The following is a 6,689-nucleotide window of genomic DNA, read 5'->3' as shown; positions in this document are numbered from 1 at the left end:
AAAAGAAGTTTATCTATCTATTTATTTATTTTTTTAAAAAGATTTTATTTATTTATTTGACAGATCACAAGTAGGCAGAGAGGCAGGCAGAGAGAGAGAGGAGGAAGCAGGCTCCCTGCTGAGCAGAGAGCCCGATGCTGGGCTCGATCCCAAGTCCCCGGGATCATGACCTGAGCCGAAGGCAGAGGCTTTAACCCACTGAGCCACCCAGGCATCCCCTATCTATTTATTTTTAAAGTAATCTCTGCACTCAACATGGGGTTAGGACTCATGACCCTAAGATCAAGAGTTGGATCATCTACTGACTGAGCCAGAGATCTCTTAGTTATGCCTTTCTTGACCACCATCCTGTTTAAATTGCAACCTCTGTCACTTCCTTATTCCCTATGTGCTGATCTTGGTTGGTTGTTTTCCATAACACTTACCATCTGACATACTATATATTGCCTTGTTTATTGTCTGTCTCCCCCATCAAGGCTGTATGTGCCATGAGGGCACGAGTCAGTGTTGCCTTCTAGTTTGCCACTGACTCTTCTGTGCCAGAGGAGTTCCTGGAAAAAAGTAGGCCCTCAGATAATATTTAGTGCATCAGTTAATGAATGAACAAATGGTACTGGCCCATCAATAGACAAACAGATAAGGAGGACAGGCTAGAAGTTCCATAAATCCATTTTATGTATGGGAACTTATTTCTTTGTTGTTTGTTTTTTAAAGGGAAGGGCCACTTCAATGTGGAGAAAGCATGGTTTTTTAGTACATGAAAACTTCATGATTGATTTAATATATTTGAAAGAAGACAAAGTTAGATCTTTACCTCATACAAAGAGAATAAATTTTATTTTATTTAAATTTATTTACTTCTTTATTCATGTAAGTAATCTCTATATCCAGTGCAGGTCTTGGACTCATGACCTTGAGATCAAGAGTCCCACACTCTTCCAACTGAGCCAGCCAGGCCCCCCAAGAATAAATTTTAGATTTAGTATGTCTAACTGTAAAAAATAAAATTATGAAATTGTAAACAAAATTTTAACAAGTTTAGGAGAATTTTTATATAATTCCTAGGGGTGTATGCTTCTCGGGGGTGGTGTGAAACTTCTTAGACAAAAACACTCAGAAGTCATAAGGGAAAAGACTGACAAATTTGATTACATTTAAAATTTATAACGGCAAAAGACACTCAGAAAATATGAGTGGGGAGAAGCCAATTGTGACATATTTGACAAGGATTAATATTCCTTATATACTAAGAATTGTCTTCTAATAAGAAAAAGACAATCTGCTTATTAGAAATATAAGCAAAAAATATTAAAAAGATTTTTTTCATGGAGGAAATGTACATATGTAGATATGAAAGGAGACTCAACAATTTCATACACACATGCACACACACACATTTTTTTACCCATCAGGGTCTTTTTTTTTTTTTTTTTAGAAAATATACACTGATTTTCCTACTGTGTACTAAGTATTATTTTTAGATATTGGAGATAAAGCAGTGAAGAGAAGAGGCAAAATCCCTAACATCATGGAGCTTATGTTCTAGCGGAGAGAGACAGATAACAAACAATAAGAAATAAATTATATGGTATGTTAGAAGGTGATAAGTGCTGTAGAAATAAATAAAACTATTTAAGGGGACGTTTTAAAAAAAGGAATTTATGAAGTTAGTTTGCCCAACTCTAGGAAAATGAATTTGAAAACCCAGATGAGTGATGTCTGGGTGCCACGGTCAGTTGAGCATCCAACTCTTGGTTTCAGCTCAGGTTGTGATCTTGGGGTCATGATTTCAGGGTCGTGGACTGGGCTCCGTGCTCAGTGTGGAGTCTGTTTGGGACTCTCTCTCCCTCTCCTGCTGCTCCTTCTCCCCATCCTCTCTCTCTCTCAAATAAATAAATAAAACCAGATGAAATAGATGTTTTTTGAGGAGAATTAAATTACAAAAATGATTGCAGGGAAGAGAGAGAAATTCTAATCAAATTATATATCATAAAACCATCTGGAGAAAGTTGTTCAAGGGCCACCCCATGAAAAAGCACCAGGTGAGATATTTCAAAGGTTAATTATACCAACCTAAATTTTAATTTTTTATTTTATATTTTTTTAATTTTAAAAAAGATTTTATGTATTTTTTTCAGAGAAAGAGAGACACTGAGAGAAAAAGAGAGAACACAAGGAGTGGGGAGGGGTAGAGGGAGAAACAGACTCCCAAAGAGCAGGGAGCCCAATGCAGGACTCAATCCAGGACCCTGGGATCATGATCTGAGCTAAAAGTAGACATTTAACCGACTGAGCCTCCCAGGCACCCAGTCTTTCTTTCTTTCTTTTTTTCTTTCTTTCATTCTTTAAGTAAACTCTGCCTCTAATGTGGGGCTCAAACTCAAGACCTTGAGATCAAGAATCACATGCTCTACTGACCGAGCCAGCCAGGTGTCCCTAATTATAACAAGTTTTATTTTTTTTTAAAGATTTTATTTATTTGACACAGAGAGATCACAAGTAGGCAGAGAGGCAAGCAGAGAGAGAGAGAGAGAGGAGGAAGCAAGCTTCCTGCTGAGCAGAGAGCCTGATGTGGGACTTGATCCCAGGACCCTGAGATCATGACCTGAGCCGAAGACAGAGGCTTAACCCACTGAGCCACCCAGGCGCCCCTACACCAACTTTTAAAGAACAGACACGTCCCATGATACTTAAGTCATTTCAGAGTTTAGAGAAAGAAGTGAGGTTGTGGAGAAATGATCATTTTCCTATGCATTTGGTGGAAGTGGGACTTGGGATAAACTTTTCGAAAAGGATTCTGACAATATCTAGTAGAATTAAATCTAACTACACATACATAATATATATATATCTTTAATGTAGAAGTCTAACTCTGGGGATTCTAGCCTTTAGAAATAAAAATATCAGTTGGTAAGACTGTTTATGTATCACCAATGTTTAGAGTGTCAGAAAGACTAAAAACAACTTCAGTGTCAACAGGTTGAATAATTGATGATGGAGCCATGCTATGAATATTGCACAACTATTTAAGAAAGGGGGTCTACTTGGAGAAATGTCAGTAATCAGAAAAGGAACTAGCAGGCTAATGTCAAGTTTTTGGCAAAAAAGAAAAAGAACATTTCCCATTGCATGCAAATAACACGTTTGTGTATGTTAGTATGAATATATAGAAATGTATGGAAGAAAACACTTGAAGCTTTAACATTGGTTATGTGGAGCTGGCTTGTTGGCTTTCTCTTTGTTGTTTTTGGTTTGTTGCCTCTGCAGTATTTTTAGTTTGAAATGAAAATCTGGTAAGATAGATTTTATATATTTTCTTTTATATATATTCTCTATATATTCTATACTATTTTATATGTTCTATCTACATTCTATATTATTCTGTATATATTTTATATAGATATCTATATATATTCTATGTATTTTCTTTTTCTATATATTTTAATGTGAATAAAAGAAATACATCTCTGTGAAAAAGAAAGAAAAGAAGGAAGAAAGAATAAAAAGAAAGAAAAGAGAAGAAAAGAGAGAAGAAAAGAAAGTGGGGGTGCCTGGGTGGCTCAGAGGGTTAAGCCTCTGCCTTCAGCTCAGGTCATGGCCTCAGGATCCTGGGATCCAGCCCCACACAGGGCTCTCTGCTCAGCAGGCAGCCGGCTCTCCCCCCCCCCCCCAACCTTTCTCTCTCTGCCTACCTCTCTGCCTACTTGTGATCTCTCTCTCTCTGTCAAATAAATAAATAAAATATTTGAAGGAAAGAAAGAATAATATACATCTGCTTGGTAACTGATGCATGAGACTTAGGTGGTGTGATGTGTGTGGTATTCATAGGCGAGACTTGTGAATTTTACCAGATTTTGCCCAATGATTGAGCCTTTATGTTGGTGTAGTAGAGTAACCGTAAGTTATTCAAGTTCTCTCAAACCAAATGAAGGTTATGAATATCTACCACAAAGGGAAGTATTTTGATTGTGAAATGACACATGGAAAGATTTTTAGAGTGTTAAGCTTTTAGGTTAATAAACTTCAACAGCCGGGACACCTGGGTGGCTCAGTGGGTTAAGCCTCTGCCTTCGGCTCAGGTCATGATCTCGGGATCCTGGGATCGAGTCCCGCGTCGGGCTCTCTGCTCAGCGGGGAGCCTGCTTCCCTCTCTCTCTCTCTCTGCCTGCCTCTGTCTACTGTGATCTCTCTCTGTCAAATAAATAAATAAAATCTTAAAAAAAAAAATAAACTTCAACAGCCTTCTAATTTTCTGACATTTTCAGTGGCCGTGATATACATCACATCACCGCTATAGGGATGCAAAATTAGGTATAAGGCGAGAGCTTAAAGGCAGGCAAACTCCTAACCATACAAAGTATTATGATATCCAGTGCAAGATATTACTGAAGGCAAAAATGGTCAGGGAAGACTTCGCGGGGGCGAGAAAACACGGGTCTTAAAGTTTGCGCATGATATGGATAGGACAGGTAGAGCAGGCAGAGGCATTGACAACGGGTGCCTAAGGACACGCTGGGCTCCGGGAACGCTACGCCCAAGAGCGCCCCCTTTCGGAAACAAGCTCCTCTGGCTCCGTTCTCGTGCCTCCTGGCGAGCGCGGTGCCAGCGGTACGCAGGCGCCGGGAGCAGATGAGGGCTCGCAAAGGCTCGATAGGCGCGCATGCGTGCAGTTCTCTGGAGGCGGTAGCTTCTTCGGCGTCGAGACTGGAGGCTGAGTGCTAAACTGTGTGGGGCACAAATGGGATCCGGCTGTTAGTCGGGTAGGCATAGGTAGGACCGCTGCCTTGTGGGGAGTAGGGGGCTGGAAGGCGGGAGCCCATAGCGTGGGGTCCTGAGCCTTTCCTGTGCGGTCCTGGCCGACTATTGTATCTGTGTCGCAGCGGCTGCGCACAAAATGGCGGCGGGCAGGCGGCGGGGGCGGAGGAGGTTGGGGGACCCCCGGGATGGGAAGGGAAGCTTGGCTGCTCGGCTACCGCGTTGGTTCACTTCGCTGCTCTGGAGGGCCGGGTCGGGTAACCGCGCTGGGACCTTGCTTCAGGAAGAGCCACCCGACGCCGGGTGCATTGGGCGGAGGAATGAGGACAGCCCTTTGGCAACGCCGTGGCGGCCCCTTCCCCATCGGCGCAGGGCCTGCCGAGGCCGCGCGAGGCCTGACAGCCAGAGGAAGCGGTGGTGCGGGAGCACGGAGGAGGGAGTAACCATTCCCGTCGGGCCATGAAGTGAGGCGGCGGAGCTTGAGCTAAGCCCTCTGGCGAGCGGCGTTGTGCAAGAAGCGTGCAGAGAAGAGCATGTTTGTGTTTGGGGCTGGGGAAGAGGGAGTTGGGGGTGAAGAGGGGAATATTAGATCCAGCGGCTTTTGCTGCCGCTGTCTCCTGTGTCTGCCTTTTGCAGCCTTGAAAGCAAAGAAAATGTCACCTCTGTGCGGGACACGGAGGGCTCACAGACGGTTCTGATACTTACTTAGAAATTTCTCCGAGGAATCGCGAATACCGATCGTTAATGGTTTGTGTGTGATTCCTAGGCTGAGCCCCGTTCTTTTAAAGCTGCGGGGGAGAGTGTATACCGCACAGTTCAGTCCTTGAGGACGTTTGAAACGGATCTTTTGTTGTTTGAGATAATTGCGAATGAGGGAGGCTTAACGTTAGTACTAAAATCTTTAATTGAACTAGACAATGACGGCTGCCTCTAGCTAATTTTTCTTAAGATTTACTCTAAGGAAAAATTTGGGGGGGGGGGGTGGAACCCTCTTTTAATCTGATGGCTTTTTGAAGAAAAACTTGTTACCAGGATCCGGCATCTGAAGTTGATTCAAATTTTTTTTCTAACCGGCTTTGGAATTGTGCGCAAAAAAATTTCTTCGTCGTCGCCCCCCCCCCCCCCGCCGCCACCATTTGTTGTAAAGGGTTGATTTATTTATTGGGAATATTTGCTGATTCAGATTTGCAATTAGTATTGCTAAATCAGAAAAATTAATTTCCAAAAAATGATTAATGAGTTTATATGGAAAAATAAGTGCATAATTTACATTATTTCAACATAGCTTTATAATTTTATTAGGCATTCTAGACTTAGCTTATGTTGCATTCTTTTTTTTTTTTTTTTTGACAACGTTTCATATACGGCTCTTCTGCATACTCTTGTAATATGCACTTTTAAAAAATTGTGTGGAATCCATCATGTTAATACAGTAAAATATGCTGGGCCATTCCCTGCTTCATCGTTGCTATCTGCTAAGGGGAAAGATAAAACAGTTGGAAGAAGTCACAAAATCTCATTAGTTTCTATTAACTAGTTTTCAGATGTATTTATTCATGTTACATATTTTTTACCCTGAATATTGGTTATATTTTAGTATTATAATATTTTTTGTCTTGGAGAGTGTATATAGCAGATACTCTTGTTTAAAAAAATGCTTATTAAAAATCAGAGATCACTTTGTACTTCATGGTTGTCATAAAGATTTTCTCTTGGGTGCTCTTAAGGTGATCTCTGGAAATTTTTATGTAGTGAAAGAAAATGCGAGACAAATAGTTTAGTGAAATGAGAATAGGCTTTGGAATCAGGAGATCTGGATTCAGATGTCTGTTGTTTTCCCTTACTGAATGTCTAAGGTTTTGGGTAAGTTACTTTAGTCATTTCTAAACTTTTGTTTCCTTACCTGTAAATTGGTGATATTACTACTTCCTGCT

The 6,689-nt window shown here is 41.2% G+C and overlaps 1 protein-coding gene across 3 annotated transcripts in view; it reads left to right on the top strand.

Moving 5' to 3' along the window:
• Positions 1-4,637: 4,637 nt before the first annotated feature.
• The window catches only part of ZNF638 (zinc finger protein 638), an 80,387-nt gene continuing 78,335 nt past the window's right edge, over positions 4,638-6,689 (top strand). For 2 of the 3 annotated variants that reach the window (XM_032873674.1, XM_032873670.1), the window contains exon 1: positions 4,651-4,770. The gene's annotated coding sequence lies outside the window, so the exon portion shown is untranslated. Of the gene's footprint in view, positions 4,771-6,689 lie in introns of all 3 variants that reach the window. The other variant, XM_032873671.1, reaches the window with a different exon arrangement.

This window comes from Lontra canadensis, unplaced genomic scaffold (genome assembly GCF_010015895.1).
Source record: "Lontra canadensis isolate GAN:19392208 unplaced genomic scaffold, GSC_riverotter_1.0 scaffold50, whole genome shotgun sequence".
Taxonomy (NCBI): Eukaryota; Metazoa; Chordata; class Mammalia; order Carnivora; family Mustelidae; genus Lontra; species Lontra canadensis.
This window is presented reverse-complemented; position numbering and strand designations above follow the sequence as displayed.